Source organism: Rhamphochromis longiceps, linkage group LG15 (genome assembly GCF_057381845.1).
Source record: "Rhamphochromis longiceps isolate RC_006_pf linkage group LG15, R_longiceps_female_GT1.1, whole genome shotgun sequence".
Lineage (NCBI taxonomy): Eukaryota > Metazoa > Chordata > Actinopteri > Cichliformes > Cichlidae > Rhamphochromis > Rhamphochromis longiceps.
This window is the reverse complement of record NC_140571.1, coordinates 1,873,388-1,897,490: the sequence shown is the minus strand read 5'-3', so window position 1 is coordinate 1,897,490 and position 24,103 is coordinate 1,873,388.

Here is a 24,103-nt window from a genome sequence, read left to right as displayed (position 1 = left end):
CTTTATGTTAAATTGGATTTATGGTGATTCTCGGTGCTACAGCAGAGCCGTCTGTGTGGAATAAGTAACAGCGTATGAAGGTGAGGGCATGTCACTGCATTCCTAATGTTCTGTCTGTCTGTTTGGTGGCTCCTCTGGGTCACTGTAACCTTCTTTCTTATTCAGAGTTTGATGAATCTATGTGGAAGTTGTTGGTTTGCCACGTTCCTTTGTCCAGTTCCTCTTCCTGTAAGACATAATCAGTAACCACTGAAGAACAACGTGCTTTCATTAAAACAACAGAGAACAATATTGACCAGGCTCTTGACTGCTTGGAGCTCTTATCTCGACATGATCTCCACAGCCTCATTTCTCATACTGCCACTGTTTTTGTCTTTTGGCCTCTTCCTAATAAAAAAGCCACTTTTGTCTGTGTTGGTGATAATTTATTCATTTTCTCAATCAACTCTCCAACTAAGGTGCTGGTTCGATAAGCTGTAGATGCCATGAACATGTTTCATGTCCTGGTGGCCATCCTTGGCATCTTCTTATTAATTAAGATAAGGCCTGCCCTCGTTAGCCTGAATTAATTACCCAGACACTGCCCATTACAAACCGTAGTGCTGACTGGCAACGACCGACCACAAGGATTTTGTAATCCGATTATTAAGTGATGACGTGACGAATCCTAAAGTAGTCTGCGTTTAATATGGCTTTTGTGTTGTTAACATGTTTAATGTTTTGTATTTTCTTCTATTTAATCTGAAAAAGCTCCTAAAACAGTCAGTGATCACTGTTGACCTCCCTCGGCTTTTATTACCGCTAATCATTTATTTAAGCTCAGTTTTTAAAACCTTAGGATGTAACTACAGCCCAGCCCATGCAGCAGTATATGAATGACTAACCTCGTATTGTGGATGGATTATCTCAGTTGTTCTCCTGGCTGAAGTTTGGTCCTTTTACAGCATCCTGCCATGCGATTACATTTGTTCCTGACCACCGAGAACACTCACGTTAACTTTTATCGAGTGGAAAAAAAGTTAGCTTGTTTATATTATGCTAACATAGCTGTGTCGCTAGCGGTCACGTAGCACATCATTATATACCAGCTAGCCCAACTTCAGTAACCCTACAAACGTCACTGCTGTTTAGTTTTCTGTCTTCATTTATGTTGGAAGTGATAACAGAGCTGTACGTTTTAATTTGTTTCCAAAACCCCGCAGTCAGGACATGCTATATTGTATTTAAATAGAAGCTAGCGAGCTAACTCCCTGCTAACTTCTAACTCCGTTAAATGTCATAAATTCCGTTTTCATGGATGCCTGGATGTTAAACTCAGTTGTTACACCTGGTAGAGCAGAACGCTGATCATTTTAAGATGAAAGACTTAAGACAGTGTTTTAACTCTCAGTAATGCCATAGTGATCGTTTGATATATGGACCTGCAGCAGAGTTTAGGCCCAGACACGGCTAGTGACGTCAGACTGAACGATCGGATATATCATTTCCAGGATTAATAGCATCAGTACATCCTCTCCTAAGATGTTCAATAAAATAATATAGCGGTGTTGATAATGGCAGTATTTTTTGGTTGACAAGTGACCCTGTGGTAGTAATACTACTGATGAGTTACATTTTATTCTAATGGTAATATGGAGGCAGGTCATGACATCAGTACAACCCGTCCGGCTCTACAGACTGCCGTCGTTAACCATTTCCTGGCATTAACTCTTCTTTGGCTTCCAAACTTTGGCATCACTGAGCATTAGAAAAATATTTGGGGTCTAGAAAAGCTGAGCCCGCGGACTGAAGTCACATCATGAGCTTTTAAAAATTGAACTTAATTTGTTGCTACAAGCTGCTAACTGCTTTAGATGCTAGTGTGTTGCCTTGGTCAGTACTTTGCAGTGAAGGTGCCGACTTTGCTGCAGACACTTGCAAACTCCTCACCAAGTGGTAGTTAAACTGTCAAAAAAATGTGCCTTCAAAGTAACAGCTGTCTGGTGGTTTCAGCACCAAGGTGCAACTTTCACCTAGCCAGAGGTTGCTATGGTGCTCACCAACCAGTCTCTGGAGGCCTAATGCAATATTTTTGTTAAACCCTGGAAATAAAGCTGTAAGACTGCACTTCAACCTCATATTGATCGTCCAACTTAAAGGAGAAAAATTAGAAAAATGGTGTCCTTGTCCAAATACTCGTAGGCCTAACTTTTCCTAAACAGACACACTCACTCGTTGTGTTTGATGTCAGCATTTTTCTCGTGCGATCATGGCTGGACTTCCTAGACTGGAGGCTGATCATCGACACTTTGCGAGTCCTTGATATAAAGCCAGTGTAAAAATGGAGCAGGACACAAACTAAAAGCAGCTGTACTTTGGTTCATTTTGGTTCAGCCAACAGAGCTGAACTGCCCGTGTAGACATAATAACTCTGTCATGCATGAACATAAGGCAGAGAGTTGATGCAGTTTTGCTTCTATTAGTTGTTCACTCCAAACGAAGGAGGCTGATCTGAGCAAACTGAGCACCATAGATGAAAAACCGTATATTGTTTATGCATATGTAGCTGATAGATGTGCTATTATAGATTGCTGTTGGTATAAGCAGTGTAATTACTGCGTGATCACAGCGATGGATTGTTGTGTGGGTAAAAAGTCTGTTTCTAAGCTTAGAGAATCTGTGATCTCTCTGCCTTTGCTTGCTTTGACAGATGAAAGCACACCCAGAGGTGAATCTGTGGGAGTCTCCAGAGGCTTTCTTCAGATGATTCTTTTAGAGCAGTAGTTCCCAAACTACCGTACGCGTACCCTCGGGGGTACGCAAGTGGCTGTAGGGGGTACGCGTGGGTTGGGGTTGGAGTGGGGATCAAAAGTTTTAAAAGCCGAAATTTGCGCTAATGCAGTTTTTTTTGCCTGTCAAATACATGACTATATACCACCCTCTGGTGTTCAGCAAAAAAATAGCTCTGACAAAATACATGGGCGTGATTTGCCCAAATGACTGACACCTAACAGTTGAAGTTGCCTCCAAGCATTCAGTGCAGCGCGAAAATGGACAAGTGGTTAACAAGAAAAAAAGGCCCTACCACAGAGACACCGGCCACAACAACCAATAAGCTCATATCTGAAGATGCATTTTCCAGTGACCGCACAGGTGATTGTTCAACAACAATGTGTTCGTCAGATTTGGATGCTAGCAGTGCTAGCAGGGATGTATCTGTGGTTACTAGCCAAGTGGCTAGCATAGCTGGAGCCAGCCATGTGGAAAGTGATGAAGTGTCTGATGCGGAGCGTCAAAGTGGGAGAAAGCATGACAGCACGGACTGTAACACAACCTCATCAAAGAAGCGCAAATATGATGACAATTATATTTCGCTGGGGTTTACGTGTATAAATATTGGTGGATTTCCCCGGCCACAGTGTGTTATTTGTGCAAAAGTATTGTCTCAGAACTCAATGAAACCTTCACTTTTGCGCAGACATTTAGAGACAAATCATCCCCATTTGAAAAATAAACCAAGGGAATATTTTGAGCGACAGCTAAAATCACTTTCAACAAGTAAAACCTGCATTCAGGTGCCAGATCTTATGAATAAAAACAGACTACAAGCATCTTACATGGTCAGTTACAGAGTGGCTAAAAACAACAAACCCCACACTATTGTGGAGGACCTCATTCTCCCTGCTGCTTTAGATATGGTAGGGACAATGTTGGGGGAAAAGGCAAAAAAGACGATACAGTCCATTCCATCATCAAACAATACTGTCTTACGGCGCATCAATGCAATGTCAGAAAATGTTTTACAGCAGCTACTTCTGCGCATACGCCACAGTGAATGTTATGCAATACAGCTAGATGAGTCCACGGATGTGGCTGGCCTGGCGCATCTTCTCGTATATGTGCGCTACATTCATGAAGGAACCATCAAGGAGGACATGCTGTTCTGTAAACCGCTGGAACAAAGGACAACTGCCGCAGATATTTTTCAAAAGCTGGACACATTCATGAACACACATGGACTCGTGTGGGACAGATGTGTTGGCATCTGTACTGATGGCGCACGGGCCATGACTGGGAGACACGGAGGTGTGGTTTCGCGTGTGCAAGCAGTCGCGCCAGATGCCTCCTGGGTACACTGCAGCATCCACCGAGAGGCTCTTGCTGCAAAGGGAATACCTGTCCGTTTGAAACATGTTTTGGACACGAGTGTAAAAATGGTTAACTTTGTGAAAGCCAGGCCGCTGAACTCCCGCTTATTTGCTGCGTTGTGCAATGAGATGGGCAGCGAGCATGAGACATTATTACTCCACACAGAGGTTCGCTGGCTATCTAGAGGGAAAGTGCTGACCCGTTTCTTTGAGTTGAGGGATGAACTTAAAGTTTTCTTCAGTAACCATCCCTTTGAGCTGTCTGAACATTTGCATGATGAAGAGTACCTTACCTGCCTGGCTTATCTGTGTGATATATTTTCTCGTCTGAACGAGCTCAATCTCGGATTACAAGGCGTTTCTGCAACTATATTCAATGTTCAAGATAAAGTTGAGGCCATGATAAAGAAGTTAAACCTTTGGAAGAACTGCTTGGATACAAACAACACTGAAGTCTTTCCTGTGCTGCATGATTTTCTGTGCTCTAATGATCTCACACTATCTAAAAGTGTAAAGCGCGAATGTAACGTGCACCTTGAGGAGCTGGCGGTGCAGTTACGCCGATACTTCCCAGAGACGGACGGCTCAAATGATTGGATACGTCACCCGTTCACCGCCGTGCCTACTTCGTTATCACCGTCTGACCAGGAGAGCCTAATTGAAATCGCCACAGATGGATCTCTAAAAGTTGAACACGCTCAAAAGAACCTGGCGGATTTCTGGATAGGGCTGCGCACTGAACAGCCCGCGCTGGCTAAGCGCGCTGTCAAGACTCTGATGCCTTTCGCCACCACATACTTATGCGAAAAGGGATTTTCTGCTTTAACAAACATGAAAACAAAATACAGAGCAAGACTTTGTGTGGAAAACGATTTAAGACTCAGCCTTTCCCAAATTGAGCCAAACATTGAAGAGCTGTGTGCCTCTGCTCAAGCACATCCATCACATTAAATAAAGTTCTGTTTAATGAAAGTTCATGGCCTTTATGCTCTCGACAAAAAAGTGAATTCTAATAAATCCTTTGATACACTGCTAGTATTAAGTAGTAAAGTTTGTTATTAAAACTCTGTCATTACTAAAAAATATTGATAAATTCATTTGGTGGTGAGAAATAATCGACTGTGCAGTATTTATCTTTATGCATGCGATATTGCAATGTATTTATAGACACTAATTAAGAGTCGTTCGTAGTAGGGGGTATGCGGCTGAGGGTGACATGTCTCAAGGGGTACGTGGCTGGAAAAAGTTTGGGAAGCACTGTTTTAGAGGAAACTTCTTTCACGTGTTTAATATAACATGACAATTGACCACAGGGTACAAAGGCCTAAAACTCTCCAGGTGAATCTACCTAGTTTTGTACTCCTTGTGAGTGGAAACAAGACTCCATTTCTCTGTCAGTTTAAACTCGGGAACCTTCCAGGATATAGAAACACAATCTGAAACTTCTCTTTTAAATGCTCTGTTTTCTCACTTATTTTTTATGGCTGTAAGCGGAGCAAGCTTGCCAAACAGACGCATATTTTTGAGCAACCTGAATACAATGCCAGATGCTCAACCAGACTTGAATGAAGATCTTTGAAATGGCAAAACGCAAAGATTTCTTAACAAAGGGATGCACTGTTCTTGGAAGGCAAAATATTACAGCACCTCAAGGGCAGCACTGAGAAACAGTTTAGCATTTTCCCCATATCCAAGATCACATGCCACCTTTTTTCCCCTTTCATTGCTTTATTTCGGTTTGATCTTTGAAGCTGTGTAATTATTTCAGGTGTAACAGAAAATGTCAAGGACGTTAGGAGGTCAGGAGGTCCAGGCTCCATTCTACGGGGACTTCAATTAGACAGTGGAGCACCTGAAAGGCGCTCATACCAATATAAGCTACATATATAAATAGCAGCCTGGCAAAAATGTTGAACATGCTTTGCTGCTGCGTTGATCCATATTCAGTAAGTTCAGCCATGTTGCAAATTAGCAGTAAACCTAAATCTACTCATTCACAGAAGTACTTCATGCTGGATTATTAAATGGCAACACTAAAGTGGAAAGCATCAGAAAATATCAGCTTTAATCCAAATCTTTGTTTCACAAAGACGCACGCTAAATGGTCAAAATGTTAACGTTAAAGAAGCTTCTAATGATTTGTTCATAACCTTCTTATTTTAAACACTTTGTGTATCTCAGACTGAATTCTGCTGCAGCGCCGTTTTTCACTCTGTTTTATCTCCTGCCTCTTTAAGACGTCCCTGTCTCCAGTCAGCTTTGATAGGTCACTTAGCCCCTGCAAATGCAAGTCAAAAGAATATTGGTTATGTACTTTAACCCCAGATTCTATAAATATAAAGTAGCTGTCAGCTGGTAACATAACCCAGAGTACAACTGTGTCTTTGAAGCTGATGTATAATATGCTAACTGGAGAGCCAGCAGAGTTTAGCTTGCGAGCAAAAAAGTTACCATTAAACACAGAGAGTTGTGAAAATTTCATGACAGACTTGAAAACAAACTGAGTGTGCTACAGCGTTAGCATTTCTAGCACACCTCTGGCCTGTGTACATGCAATCAAAGCTAATGTCACATTAACCGTTAACCAGCAGCTGTCAAGGATTTTCCTATCATCCTTCGTACTGGCTTCAAAATTAAAGGTCTTCACTTCCTCACTGCCTTTGACATGCTTTGCCCTTGGTTAAGATAACAGTCGATGTCGGCATTGACTTTGGAATGTGTAAATGGGTTTTTATACAAAAAAGCTATAAAACATAAACAAAATGTTAAACTTTTTTGCAGCTGTTGAGAACGTAGAATTGCATCAGTCTTACCATCTTAGCACCAGATCTATAGTTGCTAACAGTTATTAATTAGCATTTAAATAATTGCATTAGAACTATGCCATATCTACCAAGACGCTTCACTAAATAACACGGCAGCCTCATGCTCATGGTGTGATTAAATATCCATCCATCCATCCATCCATCCATCCATCCATCCATCCATCCATCTTCATCCGCTTTATCCGAGGCCGGGTCGCGGGGGCAGCAGCCTAAACAGAGAAGCCCAGACCTCCCTCTCCCCAGCCACCTCCTCCAGCTTATCTGGGGGAACATCAAGGCGTTCCCAGGCCAGCCGAGAGATATAATCTCTCCAGCGTGTCCTGGGTCTGCCCCAGGGCCTCCTCCCGTGCTTCTCCGTGAATCACTACCTTATCATGATGGAGGGGTTTGTGTGTCCCAGGGATCCCAGGGGCTATGTTGTCTGGGGGCTTTTGCCCCCTGGTAGGGTCTCCCATGGCAAATTGACAAAGAGCGATTCAGAAGACCCTTATGAAGAGAACATCGAGGGAACAGTTTACCCAGCCCGGGATAGGGTTACCGGGGCCTCGCCCTGGAGCCAGGCCCGGGGAGGGTGCCCGAGGGCGAGCGTCTGGTGGCCGGGCCTTAGTCCATGGGGCCCGGCACAGCCCGAAGAGGAGACATGGGCCCATCCTCCCGCAGACCCACCACCCGCAGGAGGCGCCATAGGGGTCAGGTGCATTGTGTGCCGGGTGGCGGCCATGAGCGGAGGCCCTAGCGGACTGATCCTCGGCTGCCAAGATTAAATATTAATTATTAAATAATTATAAGGGAAGCATGGATGTTTGTAGGAATTTAAATTGATGGGTAAAGTCGGGAGAAGCTTCAGTAATGCTACAGTCACACTATGGACAATCCGATTGTTAAGTGATGACGTGACGAATCCTACTTCCAGGCCTAAAGTAGTCTGCATTTAATATGGCTTTTGTGTTGTTAACATGTTTAATGTTTTGTATTTTCTTCTATTTAATCTCAAAAAGCTCCTAAAACAGTCAGTGATCATTGTTGACCTCCCTCGGCTTTTATTACCGCTAATCATTTATTTAAGCTCAGTTTTTAAAACCTTAGGATGTAGCTACAGCCCAGCCCATGCAGCAGTATATGAATGACTAACCTCGTATTGTGGATGGATTATCTCAGTTGTTCTCCTGGCTGAAGTTTGGTCCTTTTACAGCATCCTGCCATGCGATTACATTTGTTCCTGACCACCGAGAACACTCACGGTAACTTTTATCGAGTGGAAAAAGGTTAGCTTGTTTATATTATGCTAACATAGCTGTGTCGCTAGCGGTCACGTAGCACATCATTATATACCAGCTAGCCCAACTTCAGTAACCCTACAAACGTCACTGCTGTTTAGTTTTCTGTCTTCATTTATGTTGGAAGTGATAACAGAGCTGTACGTTTTAATTTGTTTCCAAAACCCCGCAGTCAGGACATGCTATATTGTATTTAGATAGAAGCTAGCGAGCTAACTTCCTGCTAACTTCTAACTCCGTTAAATGTCATAAATTCCGTTTTCATGGATGCCTGGATGTTAAACTCAATTGTTACACCTGGTAGAGCAGAACGCTGATCATTTTATTAAAGATGAAAGACTTTAGACAGTTTTTCAACTCTCAGTAATGCCACAGTGATCGTTTGATATATGGACCTGCAGCGGAGTTTAGACCCAGACACGGCTAGTGACGTCAGACTGAACAACCGGATAGTGGCTGTAGACTATGGCACCACCAAAGCTGTAGCAACTACACTTACAAGGACTGATGAAGAAAATTAAATTTACATTAATTTACATTAAGTCAGACTTAATACTTACCAACTTTTAATGTTTAAAATAAATAAGACAGACACTATCTCTACTTTTAAGATTAGGCTTCAAACTTTCCTTTTTGCTGAAGCATATAGTTAGGGCTGGACCAGGTGACCCTGGATCCTCCCTTAGTTATGCTGCGATAGGTGTAGGCTGCTGGGGGATTCCCATGATGCACTTCGCTCACTATGTGTTAACAGACCTCTCTGCACTGAATCATACTTGTTATTAATCTCTGTCTCTCTTCCACAGCATGTCTTTATCCTGTCTTCCTTCTCTCTCCCCAACCAATCACAGCAGATGGCCCCGCCCCTCCCTGAGCCTGGTTCTGCCGGAGGTTTCTTCCTGTTAAAAGGGAGTTTTTCCTTCCCACTGTCACCAAAGTGCTGCTCATAGGGGGTCATAGGATTGTTGGGTTTTTCTCTGTATCTATTATTGTAGGGTCGACCTTACAATATAAAGCACCTTGAGGCGACTGTTGTTGGGATTTGGTGCTGTATAAATAAAATTGAATTGAATTGAATTGAATAAGACTTTACTGGGCAATAAGGAAACACAAAATCCTGGTTTCCAGTACATTAGACAACAAATGCAGCCACAGCTGACCTCACACTGAGTGAAAAGAACTCGATCTCAGGTTTCTCCGTACTGAACCCGCAGTGAACTTTAAGCTTATTGGCCAGTCACTGTCCATGTAACTGATGGACTCTGGGGATTAACACTTGAGATGACCTTTTATCAAAACCCCAGTGAGACTTTGTCGTGTGCCTGTTTAGCTGAAACTTGTCAGCACATTCATGTATACCAGGAGACTAATTTCCCCCGTGTCCATCTGCCGTATTTGTCAGTATTTCAGTTTAACCTCCACTGGATTTAATGAGACAAACAAACCAAACGATGAAACGTGTCTAAAATTACTTACTTTAAAGAAACTTTCCAAATTCCCAACCAGATGGTTTTGCCTGGGATGTAAGAATACTGTCACAGCACAATCGGTAACTAATTGGACCAGCAAAGCTAAGTGTGCTCTAAAAGCAGATGCTCCTTCCAGTCACGGTATAAGTTTCAGCAGAGTAGCAGAAACCTTTCTTGATGAGCTTCTTATTGATTAAGGATGGCCATCACCCTTCTGGGCTCCATCTTAAACCAGGCCCTTGCAGATTTATGTCCTTTTCAGAGAGGTTTATCTTTGCCTTAATGCCTCTTTGTTCAGCACTGTATTGGTGTTTCTGTCACGTTGCTAAAATCTATGGTGCAATATCACTCGCTTGGAATAGGCTCATCGAAGTGTCAGGCCTTGTAGATCTATGGGACAATATGGCTGAGAGGAAAAATGAGGAAAAATAAGGAGCCGTAAACTCGTAAATCTATATCTTTATTCTGATTTATGCTCTTCACTGTCAGTTTACAGAACAGGCAAAAGAGATAACATTCAAGCGTTGTGTTAAATATATAATCCTGATGTTCTTTATGAAATTATTCCATTTTTTTCAGACGTCTGAGTGCTTTCACTCTCCTACGCCTGGACAATTTCCTCTGACATCTTGGCTCATCGTCCTCCCCTCACGTCTGCATGTGATTGATATGTGGTTGGGCATCTGCAGTGTTTTTATCTTCTGCACGTAGATCCTTTCAGCTGCTGCATTCAGGACCGGGCCAGCTGTTCTAACCTGCTAACCGTTTTGGTCAAGCTTCTGAGTCAGGTACTCTCGCTGATTGAAACGTGTTCTCTGTGATTATGGCATTCAGCGAACCACTCCTGTAGTCGTACTTCCTCCAGCTGGCCCATTTGGTCCACTTCCCTGAATGTGGAATTGCGTCAAGGTGCCAATACTGAAAAGCTCTGGCTTCAAATGACTGGTCTGAATATGTGAAGTCCTGTCATCTCTGATAAATGGCAGCCATTACACCAAATACTAATTATTCCAAACCGGATTTTAGTTGAATAATGAATTTTCTTATTTAACGGTGTATTGAACATATTAATAATCTATCTTTCATTTTCTACTCTGTTTAATACGGATACTGTGCTTGATTGTAACACGTGGGAGAATAGTGAGTTCACTTTACTGAAGCTGAAAGAGCTTCAACATTTTAATCTACAGTGATGTTTGCCTCTGAGCACTACAGCAGCATTAGTGCCTTGAATTGTCTACATCGCAGATCAGTATTTGCCCTTTTTCTGATTTCTTATTTGTTTGTCACATTTATAGGTTTCAGATCATCAAACAAATTCTAACCTTAAAGATAATAAAATGAATATTTTATTTTTTATGAGGAAGGAGCTGCAAACCAACCTTGTTGAATCATAAATTAGCTGATCACTGCCGGACCTGCTGTAATAGAGCCTGTCTGACAAAGTGAAGTAAGCTAAAAGATGTCACAAAGCAACATGTCACATCACAGCTGAGAAACAAAGTCAGTGACATCTATCAGTCTGGAAATGGCTATAAAGCTATTTATAAGGCTTTGGGGCTGAACCACAGTGAGAGCTGAAAACCTTGAACAGTGTGAACTTTCATCACCAAAATTAGCCCAAGAGCGCATCAACCGGTGAGATTCACCCAGAGGTCAAAAAAGAACCCAGAACACCACCTAAAAACCTCCAGGCCTCAGTTATTGGGCAAAAATGGCACCAACAGACGAGTTCTTCTGACCAAAAAGAACAAAGGCTCATCTCACATGTGCCAAAAAACATCTCAATGATCCCAACACTGGGAAACACTGTGTGCACCGATGAGACAAAAGTTGCATCTGGTATTTCTTATATCTGGGATAAAACTAACACAGCGTTTCATAAAAAGAACATGATACAAACAGCCAAACAATGTGGTGCGAGTCTGATGATTTGGGGCTGCTTTGCTGGTTCAGGTTCTGGACGTCAGGTTCTGGACGTCAGGTTCTGGACGTCTTGGTCTCCAGCAGAGATTCCTGAAGCAGACTGGTCATGCCCTGATGTTAAAGCTCATTTGGGTTATTTTACTGATCCAAAAAACACCAACAAGTCTGAATGTCTAATACAACACAACAAAATGCAGTTTTTGGAGTGGCCTAGTCAAGGTCTGGACTTAATTCCAGGGGCGATCGTGGCTCAAGAGTTGGGAGTTCGCCTTGTAATTGGAAGGTTGCCGGTTTGAGCCCCGGCTTGGACAGGTCTCGGTCGTTGTGTCCTTGGGCAAGACACTTCACCCGTTGCCTACTGGTGGTGGTCAGAGGGCCCGGTGGCGCCAGTGTCAGGCAGCCTCGCCTCTGTCAGTGCGCCCCAGGGTGGCTGTGGCTACAATGTAGCTGCCATCACCAGTGTGTGAATGTGTGTGTGAATGGGTGGATGACTGGTTGTGTAAAGCGCTTTGGGGTCCTTAAGGACTAGAAAAGCACTATACAAATACAGGCCATTTACCATTACCAATTCCAACTGTGATGCTTTGCATGACTATAAGCATGCCGTTCACCCTCCGGTGTGACTGAATTAAAACTATTCTGCAAAGAACAGCGGACACATGTCCTCCCCAGCGATGTGAAAGACTCACTGCACAACCAGTTATAAGTTTTAGGAGGCAATGACGTTTTCATGCAGGCCCAGGTAGATTTGAACGACATCATCATTTGAAAACTGCATTCTTCGATGATCTGAATGTTGTGTGACAAAAAAAGGAAATCAAAGTATTTTTCACAGCTAAATCGTGTATTATTTTCTATTTCTACATATTATATGGAGAACATGTGATGTGTGGTATCGGCTCTGAAGCTGCTCATTAACAGCGATGTGCTGTGTAAAAAAAGGTAAAGCAGCTGCTAACGTGACTATTATTTTAGTTGCTGTGTAAATATAACCGCAAAAAGTGTCATTTTTAATTATTCACATATAGCACTTAATTGAGAATTATAAGTCGTCTAACAGTGCACATTCATATTTTGAAATAATCCTTACCCATAAGGTTGAATTTACCTACACAAATGTGCACAGCTGTCAAGGATTCTTTTTAATCTGCCAACATTAACCGTGCATCACCAGATCCTTTTTTTCTGCTTCTTGGCATCCACAACAGCTTAAATTGCCCAGAGGAATGCTTATTTTCAGGCATGAGAGCACAGGCCAGACAATGTCTGTCCTTTTCAAGGGGTATCAAGGATTGGCAGGGCCATGATCTCCTCTACTTGCAGGTCTTTTGTGATTCCCTGGAGGGGCTGAGGCCTGGCGAGCTCCCTGGCGCCATTCTGCTCTCTCACCCAGTCAGCCTTCATTAACCTCCACCTAAACATTCCTTTTGCTGGAGATTCAGACTTTATGATGGAGTCCGTGTGCTACCAGTAGAACACGCTACAGAAAAAATTCAGAGCTAGTTTAAAAAATGAAGAGGGGCAAATTATTAATGAGATAATAATAGCTATCTACTGCTAAAAATGATTGGAATTTAACTTCCGGGGACTAATCAGCAAATAACTAAGTGATGATTGGTTTTAATGAGTGGTTTTCATTGATATCTAGGAGCTACTGTAATAATTATACGGTTGTGCTCATACCAAAATGAGATCTCTGGAATCAGAACAGCTATGGATATTTATTTTATCAAAATGTAATGAACATAACACAGCCAGTCGAAATTAACCAAGTGTGTTTCCTGCTGTACCTTTTCTAAATATCAGAGTATCCGATATAGCCACTAATTACTCAGATTATTCAGATTACACAGTCACGGCTCAAAAAAAATTTAAGGAAAATTTTAAAAACACATCAAATCTCAATGGGGAAAAATTCATGCTGCATATCCATATGCAGGGGGAGCGTGTTAGGAATGAAAGGATGCCACATTGTTAGATCAACCTACAAATTCAAAGACAAAAATCAAAGTTAAAAAATGATGCAGCAGGCTGGTCCATGCTGTTGGGATTTCGTTGCAGCAACTCAAAATGGTACTTTTAGTTTTTATGACAACACTGGGGCGCGATCCTAATAAGACGACGGATGGTGTCCTGGGGGATCTCCTCCCAGACCTGGACCAGGGAAGCACTGAGCTCCTGGACATTTTGAGGAGCAACCTGGCAGCGTCAGATGGACCCAAACATAAAGTCCCAGAGCTTCTCTATTGGATATAGATCAGGCAAGCGTGGAGGACGGTCAATGTGTCAATTCCTTCATCCTCCAGGAACTGTATGCATACTTTCAGTGCATGAAGTCAGCCACTGTTGTGCATAAGGGGAAACCCAGGATCAACTGCACCAGCATATGGCTGACAGTGGGTCCAACAGTTTCATCCTGATAATTAGGAGTCAGGACATCCCTCCGTAGATATATTGACCCCCCACCAAATCAGTCATGCTCAACAATATTACAGGCAGCATGAGATTCTTAAACCTTCTCCAGACCCTTTCACATCTGCATGTGCTTGAGGGAAACTTGGTATTCTATGGTAAATGCCACCCAGGCTCCATGGTGACAGGCAATGAGCACAGAGCCCACTAGAGGATGTCGGGCCTTCGGGCCATCCCCATAGTCTGTTCCTGATTGTTTGGTCGAAGACATTCACACCGGTGGCCTGCTGGAAGTTATATTGTAGTCTTGGCAGTGCTCATCCTGGTCCTGCTTGCAGAAAGGAGCAGATACTGGTCCCAGTGATGGTTGAGGGCCTTCTATGGCCCTGTCTAGCTCTCCCAGAGTAACTGCCTGTTTCCCAGTATCTCTGCTTTTGACACTAGCCAAATGCAAAACTAGTGAAAAAAATAGCAAACATGAGGAGCCTCCACCTGTAAAACCATTCCTGTTTTGGGACACAACACCAAAGCAGCCGAAACTGATTAACAACTCCCTCTTCTACTTAACCAACCAGATCAATATCCCAGGGGTTTAACTGACGATGCTTACTCTGATTAAAAAGTGTCCCTATATACTATCATATAACCATTTCCACAGACAGCATCACAGGGCGACGTGCGGGCTGAACCATGGAGAGGTCACCCGTCCATCGTAGGGCAATGTCTTTCAGTTATCTTTTCACCTCATCGTTATTCTATAGTCACTCTGATTTTATAAGGCTGAAGTGCGACATTTGGATCAATGCAGTCAATGCGATGCATCATTAGCTTGTGCTAGCTCAGCACAGATGCCGGCGATCAGTCATACTGATAGGAGAGGATCTGTGAACCTTGGATTCAACGTGCGCTCGCCAAGCCCGGCAACGGAAGTGCGCTTTGTGTACAATGTGATGCTATCAGGTAGGCCTCAGCTGCAGAGCTCGCAGTCATAACAACATTTAGAATGACTAAAAGTCATCTGTGCTGAGGCTGGATGTTATACAGACAATCAAGTGATCTCCTTTTGAACCTCCACAATGCTTCTGTTAGAGCATGTCATGAATACCAAGCCATCGTTTTAATGCACAACTTATTAATGTCTATGAATCACTTGCCTTTCAACACTGTGTACTATAGGCTGTAATTAAAGGTTAACCCAACCCTTTGCATGTCATCCTCTGCAGTGGATGCTGGATGTTGACTGACATGGCATGAAAAATGGCCTTGATCACACCGTCGGGAAGTTCAGCTGTAACACAGACATATGACTATCCGAATGGATAAACAGAAAGCCTACAAGCAAAACTAAGGAACAGTGAAGAGTGTCGCTGCTTTGAGCTGTTTATCAGTCTCATGATAAGAAAAATACTCCTTTCTGTGTGACTTTACTTTGTAGCTTCACACTTTATTGTTTCTCACTGCTTTCAGTACAGGAAAAGAGTAGCAGAGAGAATCAGTCCTCCACTTGTTAAACCCTCGAAGCGTAAGTATGTCATTATCTGCCAACAGGATTTCAAGAGGGATGAAGTTAACAGTTTGAGACAGATTCCTGCATAGACGCAGTATTGTGCTTGGCTGCTCTATTGTTCCGAGCGTTCGAGATGCAGAGCTGAATGAAATGTGCTTTACAGAATTGACAATATCTATCCAAACCTGCCCCTTTCATAATGCCCAGCAGAGAAAAGCACACTTACTGCTCCTCACACTGTCATGTCACCTCGCTTACTAAAATATTTGAGAGCCACAATTCTTCCTTTGTAATCTTATAACCATCGTGACCATTAAACTAGTTATTCTCTCTCTTGTAAATAACAAGCTATTCACATTTTATATCAAAGTGCTGCACTTTAAATCCAAATATAAAATCTATAAAATAGCAGGTGTGGTTTTTTCTCCTAGTAAATGCTTTCAAGGTGGCCTGCATGTATATTTACAGCTCTATAATTTGTTTTTTGGACTCTACAAGAGAAGCTCTGCATGGTGTTGGTGCACAAGCAGGTTGGACTTCTTTGCTGGAAATGAGATGTTTGCTCTCACGGTCATGACAGAGAGTCAAAAGGAGAAAGAATGGTCTCAAATGGAGTAGTTATAGCACCCTGATCAGTACCTAATTATTATCTCATTATTTAAAACTTTCTTTAATATGAGCAGCTGCTATTATAAAAGTTTACTGTATCTATGACAGAAAATAAAGCAAAGCTAAATAGTTCCCCATTAGTTGGCTATGCAGGACCAACTTTGGCCAATAAGGAAATGAGTTAGCAGGTAAAGTCTTACTTTAAAAAAAAGTGAGAAAATGATATGCAGTGGACATGCCACTGTGAATAAAGCTGTGTGGGAGCTTTTCCTCAGTTACAGTCTCAGGCGTTTGTCACACTGTGAGATACATGTGAAAATAGAATTGCATTAGAGTTAATGACCAAGACCAGGATAATGACCATGGCCAGCCTCCAGAGCACACATGTGCCAAAAACCACAGCTCCTCCTGTGGCCACTTGAAGCTAGTGCCAGTGCCTGTAGAGTCGCACGGTGCAACTCACAGCATTACAAAGTGTGTTTATACCCAAGAATGAAATACAGTGGGCTCGGCCTCTGTGTACAGTTTAGGGTGGTGAATATTTTTCTAATGTGTCCTGACGCAGGCTGTTTGTGATTTTCTGACAATTAATTTAATCTCTGTTGTGTACTTCAGCTTTGATGATGAAATACTAGCATTTTATTAACCTGACCTAACCTACTCAGGAACATGGCACGTATCCATCTGTCTAACTGAGCCAGACACATCCCACCCATGAGATGGGCGATTAGGAGGTATACAAATAAAATTTACATCTCATTTTTATTTGTCAGAGAATAGAGTAGAATTAGAATGGAACAGCCCTTTATTGTAATTCTACATGTACTACAACATGCACTGATAAAAGCTATTTTGGAGAGAGGTATATATAATTATGCAAATCATGTAAAATTTACTCTATTATTGCACTCAGCCAAGGAATTATAAAGTAATGGGTTAATTATACCCTTTTCCTAACAGTAACAACATTACATTAGAAAATACAGTAAAACAATGAGTCTTATGTTCCTAATTGCGCCAGACCGCGCTTTTTGACCAAGCGGGACAGGAAGCAAATTCTGGGTCCTTTTTCCGGCTTCCAACAAACCCGATCGAACCACAGAAGTGAAGGTAATCTATTTACACAGGGTGAATAATATATAATAGCGTATGCAAATGGTAATTTTTGATGTGATGAGCTATTACACTTCACTTGTATTGCTTACGTCTGTGTAATGCACCATTACTTGAAATAAAACTTTGAATCTGCTGCTGTCTGTTAACCGTCTAGACAACTGCCGGTAAGTTGCAATGAAATGTGTTCAGCGAAAGACTGTGGTGATCTGAAAATGATGTGCCGGGATTGTGGCGTTCTCGGCGGCTCTAGTGACCCTCGAGCTCTCGGCTAGCTATCGAGCTGGTGGGTAACAGACGTCTCCGAAAATGTTGGAGCACTTTTGCAAATATGCGATGTCTCGATAAACGGAGCAGATATTTGAAGTTTACACACCCACATTCTCGCCTGAAAATATGTTAAAAGTTTATTTTGTGACCCAGAAAGATTAATAAGAGTAATTTTAAAACTTAGTAGCGGCCGCCATTGCCGGAAACTGGAGTTTGGCTGGGCCGCAATATGAATTCTGGGATATAGTGGGTCACGAAGGACACACCCGACCCATCCTTCAAATTCGAGGAAAAGGAGGACGCATTTGTCGGCTGCATTCGGAGGAGTCCACGAATTTGGACAGCCTTCGCTGTGGCGTAATCGGTCTACAAATGCGGCCTCGGGAGGATGCAGCCCATGAATTTGAATCACAGTCTTTGCAAACTACTTTCCTGCTTTGATAGAAAACAAAAAGGACGTCAGACGATTTTTTTGAGAAATGAGAGGCGCAATCCTTAAGTTGTGTTGGCTCTGCTTCTGGGTCAACACATAAAACAGGTAAACAAACTTAAATCCTGTATGTCTTTGAGATTCTATGAACATTGGGCAGATCATTCCCAGCAGTCGTGTTTTAAACTCTTAAAAATCAGCTGTTGTTTCTGTCTGCGTCTCCCCATTGATCTGTAGCTCCTCATCATCGCGGAGAGTTCACGGAAAGCTTTCTCTCAGCTGTAACTGGCGGCTTTGGTATAGCAGCACCAGAACTTTCTGAAAAGCTCTGAAGCATGCTTGCTTGTATTTAAAAATGTGCGCGGCAGTAGTCGCTTGTTCTGTCATGCAGACACAGCTTTGCTCACGTATCTGCTTCATTATCCGCTCAGATGATCGCACTGCGTGGAAACACAGCAGCATCATGAACTCCAGCTATAGAGAGATTTTTCAGAAGGAAAACAAATAAATAAAAAAACATTCATGTTATAAATATGAGATCTGGTCTGTCATTTAAAATGTATTTTTTTTTGTCCCCTTCTTAGATCATCGAAGAGTTCAGATGCATCACCAGTTTTGTTGGTGGAGACATTCATGCTGAAACTTGCTGAGTACACACCAGGTCTTTTGCAGCTTATGCCTGCTAAAGGAGGAGCTGCTGGTTCCAAGATGAGACCTCTGCTGGACACTTTGAATGACGCATGTTATTTGACTAAATTCACAAATATGTAATTATGGAGGGCTGCAGTGGGTAGCAAGAAGGTCCTGGGTTCGAATCCTGGCCCAGGGTCTTTATGCATGGAGTTTGCATGTTCTCCCTGTGCATGTGTGGGTTCCCCCGGGTACTCCAGCTTCCTCCCACAGTCAGAGAGCATGGCTGTTAGGTTAATTGGTCTCTCCAAACTGTCCTTAGGTTTGAGTGTGTGCGTGCATGGTTGTTTATCCTGTCTGTCTCTGTGTTGCCTTGTGATTGACTGTCCAGGGGGTACCCAGCCTCTCACCTGTTGAAAGCTGGAGAGAGGCATCAGCCATGTTTTTGTTTTTAATTCAGTCTTAATGTAAGTAAATCACTCGACTTAGTCTTTTCACTAAATTGTATCTCCCTACAGACACAGAGCATTGAGAAGAAAAGGGATCTCCTTATCTGCTGCCTCATTAGCTACCTCGGGGAAAGACAAGAAGATCTTTTTCATGACTGCCAGGTTTGTCATATTGATAACAGATTACTTATTAACTCAAGGGATCCTAATGTTCTTCTCTCCTGTCCTCTCCTATCCCCTGTTCTCCCCTTCTCCATTCATCTTCTGTCCACTCCCCTCTTTAGATCAACTGAAATGTATTGAAAAAGCATCTTAAATAAAATAAAACGTGTGCATGCTTTTTGTTTCTTTCTTTTTAACACGTAGGAATGTGAGGATTACACAGACAATATGATGAAGGTGATCGTGATCCACAACATCATGGCTGAGGAGGATCCATCAGATGTGACCGTTGTGATTGAGGGAAACCAAGTGATGGAGGGATGTGGAAGCCGAACAAAGGCATGTGTACTGCTGATGGGACTGATATATGCCCTCAACCTCGAATATCTGAAGGAGCTGAAGAACACATTTGATACTTTTCAAAAACTTTTTTTGGAGCTTGACGGGGCCAAACTACTGAAAAAGGTCAAAAATAAGCTTGTGCAACACACACACACGTTTCCCCTCCTGTTCCCAGAGGATCTTTTGTCCAGACATAGCTTGATGGAGCTGTAATTTTTCTTCTGACAGCAAGCACAGATTTAATGTTGGTGTTAGTGTTCTGTATATGTATCCACATTTTTGATAACGTACATGCACAGAAGCAACCTTGTAGAGTTTCTGTGCTTTTGGCTTTTAAAATGGACTAAGTGGCCTTTTTTGTCCGCATTAGCTGTTGTGTTGCACTTTATTCTGTGATTTTATGGAATAAAAACATTGAGATGATGAACCATCTGAATGTCTTTTTTGGGGGGTGCATTTTACCTTATATGAATAAGTGATGTTTATCAACTGACAATTAAATTTTATTAGTAATTATAAAATTAATTTTACCTAATTTCAATGAGTAAGTAGCTGTTGAATATATACGTAAATATGGGGTAAATTTTAAGTATTTCATAGCTTTTTATTGAAGCTATTTTATACACAATATATTGACTTAAATCTACCCCAGAAAAGTCCATGCAAATTGTTACCTCAGATTTATTGGGTAAATTCTTACAGTGGGCCCTTTGTTGATTAAATTGTTTCTAGCTTAAAAATCTAAACTGCAGACAGAGTGCAGGTTAAAGGCGCTTTGATTTTCAAATTTGCAAGATAGTTCCATCCTTTATTTACAGTGAGTGTATTTCCAGATGGAAACACATCAACACAAACCAGCCAAACGTTTATAGCAGACTGAATGTTATGGAGTGATTTCTTTCTACAAACCTCGCTCACCCATTCACACACTTCCTGTTCCTAAGCTCTTTTAACCAACATTCAGCCACTCTGAGGCCGACTCAGGGTTCACTATGATCATCGAGGACACTTTGACGTGTAGACGAGCCGGGGACTGAACACGATAAGCAGACGATCTGCTCTACCGATGTCCTGATTGTTGCCTGTTGGACATGGAAACATTTTACTCTGATTGCTGCACACCAGTGACCAGAAACCCGAATGCTGCAATGATCATGCATTCGGGGGACGTAAATAATCAGGCTCCTCATTTTTTCAATAAAAAAGTCATATTCAGAAAACGATCAAAACCCGGATAAAACTCAAAACAGGAATATTAATGTGCATTCAGCGTGAAGCTGTCACAGTGGTAGAAGCAGCAGCAACTTACCCTGATTTCACTTTCCCTCTCTGCACAGCAGCTCTGTGGCATCTGGACTGCCTCCATTTTTCTTTTTTTTGCGAGCATTCATTTTAATTCTAATGCTGGAGTATATATAGAGAGCGAGCTGCAGAGGCTCAAAGGAATGGCCAGCCGAATGTTCCCAGGATATCTCTCCACTGCAGAAAACTATTGATCCATCTGGTATAAAGAATCTGTTTTTCTGGGCACAAGTATTGGCTTCACCTAAATTCACTTGTTGTGGAGGTATTTTCACGGTTTGACTAGAAGAACATCTGTCAGCCAGCACACACAAACACACACACGAGCAGGCGCATAGATTCAACGCCCTCACAGAAATGAACAGGTTGTCTCCAGTGGAAAAAAAAGATCACATCCAATGCTAATCAAATGAATCAGTTTAAGTGCATTTCTGCCCTCCTATTTATCAGCTGGCTCTGTCTAAACAGCCGCTGATAATGCTGTGCGGTGCACATTGAGGCAGGGGCTCATATCGACACACAGTGGGCGCCCATTTCACGCCTGCCCAGTTCAGGGGCTAATGAGTGCAGTTAGCATCTCACAAGTGGGCCTGCACAGTAATCGAACATCATTAATTCTAGTGCGATTCATTTTGTAACCAAATCACTGATCAAAGTCCATTTCAGCCTGCTCTAATAGTGCCCGTGGAAAAAAATAGATGTATTAATGTCAGGTCTCTGCATATCAGTAAACAAATTACGTGGATTCCATACGTGTCGGCATCCTTGATTAAATGCAATGATTACATCTGAGGTTCAATATTGGTTTTCATCTTTGAGCAAAATGATTTTTGATTAGCTTAAATCGCTTCCCGTCATCCGGGGATCCGACTCGGATGCCAGAGTCTTTCAGTCAGTTTTACTAAAAGTTCTCTCTGAAAATTAAAAAGAAACACGTCAAGAAAATTCTGGTTTGTTTCTAAATATATAAAAAGTGTTAGAAGTGATTAAGTTGTGAAAACATTAAAAGTTTCTTGTGGCACCAGGACATTAAATAGTTTTTCATAACGTTTGACATTCATTTGCAGAAGTCATGCTTTGATGATGCACTGAAGGCATATTTATCAAGATACTCCCCCTTCAGTAGTCCACATAACTCCTCTTAATTTTATAGATGATGTATGTCTTTCATAATGACAATCCAAATTCATTCTTCAGACAGGTGGGTAAGACATGACAGTAATGTTTAATGAAGCTTCCTCAAAGAGCAAAAATCCCTGCATTGTGCAAGCAGGAAACAACAAATGCTCGATAGAAGAAAGTCTAATTAAAGAACAAAATGGGAAAAAGGAATCCAGAAGAAGAAAACAAGGCAGAGGAGAAAGTAGAGACTAGGGCTAATTTGGAAAACAAGATAGAGACCCACCTAATTGGACTGGGAGAAGACAATTACAAAGGCAGAGGAAATAAAAAAGGCAAAGACAGGAAGGCAGCTGATTAGCAAAATAAAGCAAGAAACTCCAAAAAAAGACATGAAACCGAAAGTTAAACCCTTAGAAACTCAAGAGAACGGACGCCACCAAATAAAAACAGGAACCATACGAACATTTATCCTCTAAGCTGACCTTCATATGATTATCGTCACTGGCAGATGCGCACACCCACCGCTGATAACAATACGCGCTGTTGTCATAGTGTTTTTAAGTCAGCTTTGTAGGTTACAAGTCTAGCTGGTGAGAATGCGCCGCTGTATTCACTGTATAAAATCCCAATACAGAAATCTCAAAAGCTGTAGTTCCTATAGTGACCACATGAGGCAGATTCTCTAAGCATGTTAAAATGTAACCAGCCAATGTTACCAGCATTAAAAACATAAAAGCATATTGTTGTTACTAATTTGCAGGTACATGTGCCTGTGCCATAGGGAGTATAAAAAATGGACGTACCCCTCGGGGTCTCAAAAGTGATACTAATGTAGAATTGCTTTAAACTCGCCTTCTTTTTAATGGCCAGCAGGGGGCGACTACTCTGGCTCTGAAAGGACTTGCTCTGCCCAGGCTGTAAAGAAGCCTCCTTTGTTCTGTGACTTCAGTAGGTTTAAAAAAACTACTTTATGGGCTCATTCACTAGTTTTAGTTGAAATTATTATTATTAGTTTCAGGTTATCAAGAGAATGGCTCATAACTAACAGATATAAATCAGTGTGTTAAGGCACAGCGGGTTTTTATGTAGGAGCAGTTTGGTTACATAGAGTCAGTTTCATGTGATGCTACATAATGTTACTGTGTTTGGATTATTATGCTGGACTTGTTAACTTTAAAAAATCTATGAAAAAAATATAGCTAATTCATGAGTAATCTATTAGGAGCAAGAGATGGGTGTATATAAATATATCTATGTGTCACACTTTTACATTTTTGGGTAGTGACAAGCATGAATAAGTAAGCAGTTGCTAAAGCGCTCCATTCCACCTCTTGTTTGAGGTTTGAGAAGCCACATTTTTAACACTGAGTTTCTTACTCTATTGAGAGGCAACAATTGTGTAGTTGTCTCCTACACTTTAAATGCTCATTTTACAAGTATTTGGCAGGGCAATTGTCAACAGCTTGAAGCACAATTGGAACAGACTGGAAGGAGGAGAACAATAGAAGGAAGCTACAAAAACCCATCTTTCTACCTCTGCTCTTAAAGGCCCGCAGGACCACAGAATGCACAAGCAGAGTTCAAGAGCAGCACAAGATCTGTTTTCTTCCCCTTTCATAACAGCTTTGAGATTCCTGGGTATCGTCACCCAGCTCTCTGCAAAGCCCCCTATGCTTAGTTGACCTGGTAAATATTCCCATCTGCGAGCACGGTCCAGCAACTACTGGTCAAAACCTCCAGGTTTCCATCTTACAGCTGAAACATACTAAAAATATGCAGCAAAGGAAAACAACCCAAGAATGAAGAGTCGTACACAGAAGACCCTAAAAAAGCAGAAGACTCAATTTCATGTGTAATCTATCACAAAGGCTTCCCATGGAGCAGATAGCAGGGTCACTAATGATGACACCTCCTTCATCAGCAAGACTGAAGGAGGTGTGTTTTTGCCTTAAAAGCCATCATCATATGTATTAATCAAAATGAGTGGTGTCGAGTTTCTTTTAAAGAAAGAAAATTGGAGCAGGAGCCTGTTATTCCCTAAATGTTTAAATGAATATTGTACTTTAGATTTTGCCTTACTTAAAATTAATGCGTTCAATTACATTCGCAGATGGAGAATAAAGGAAAGCAT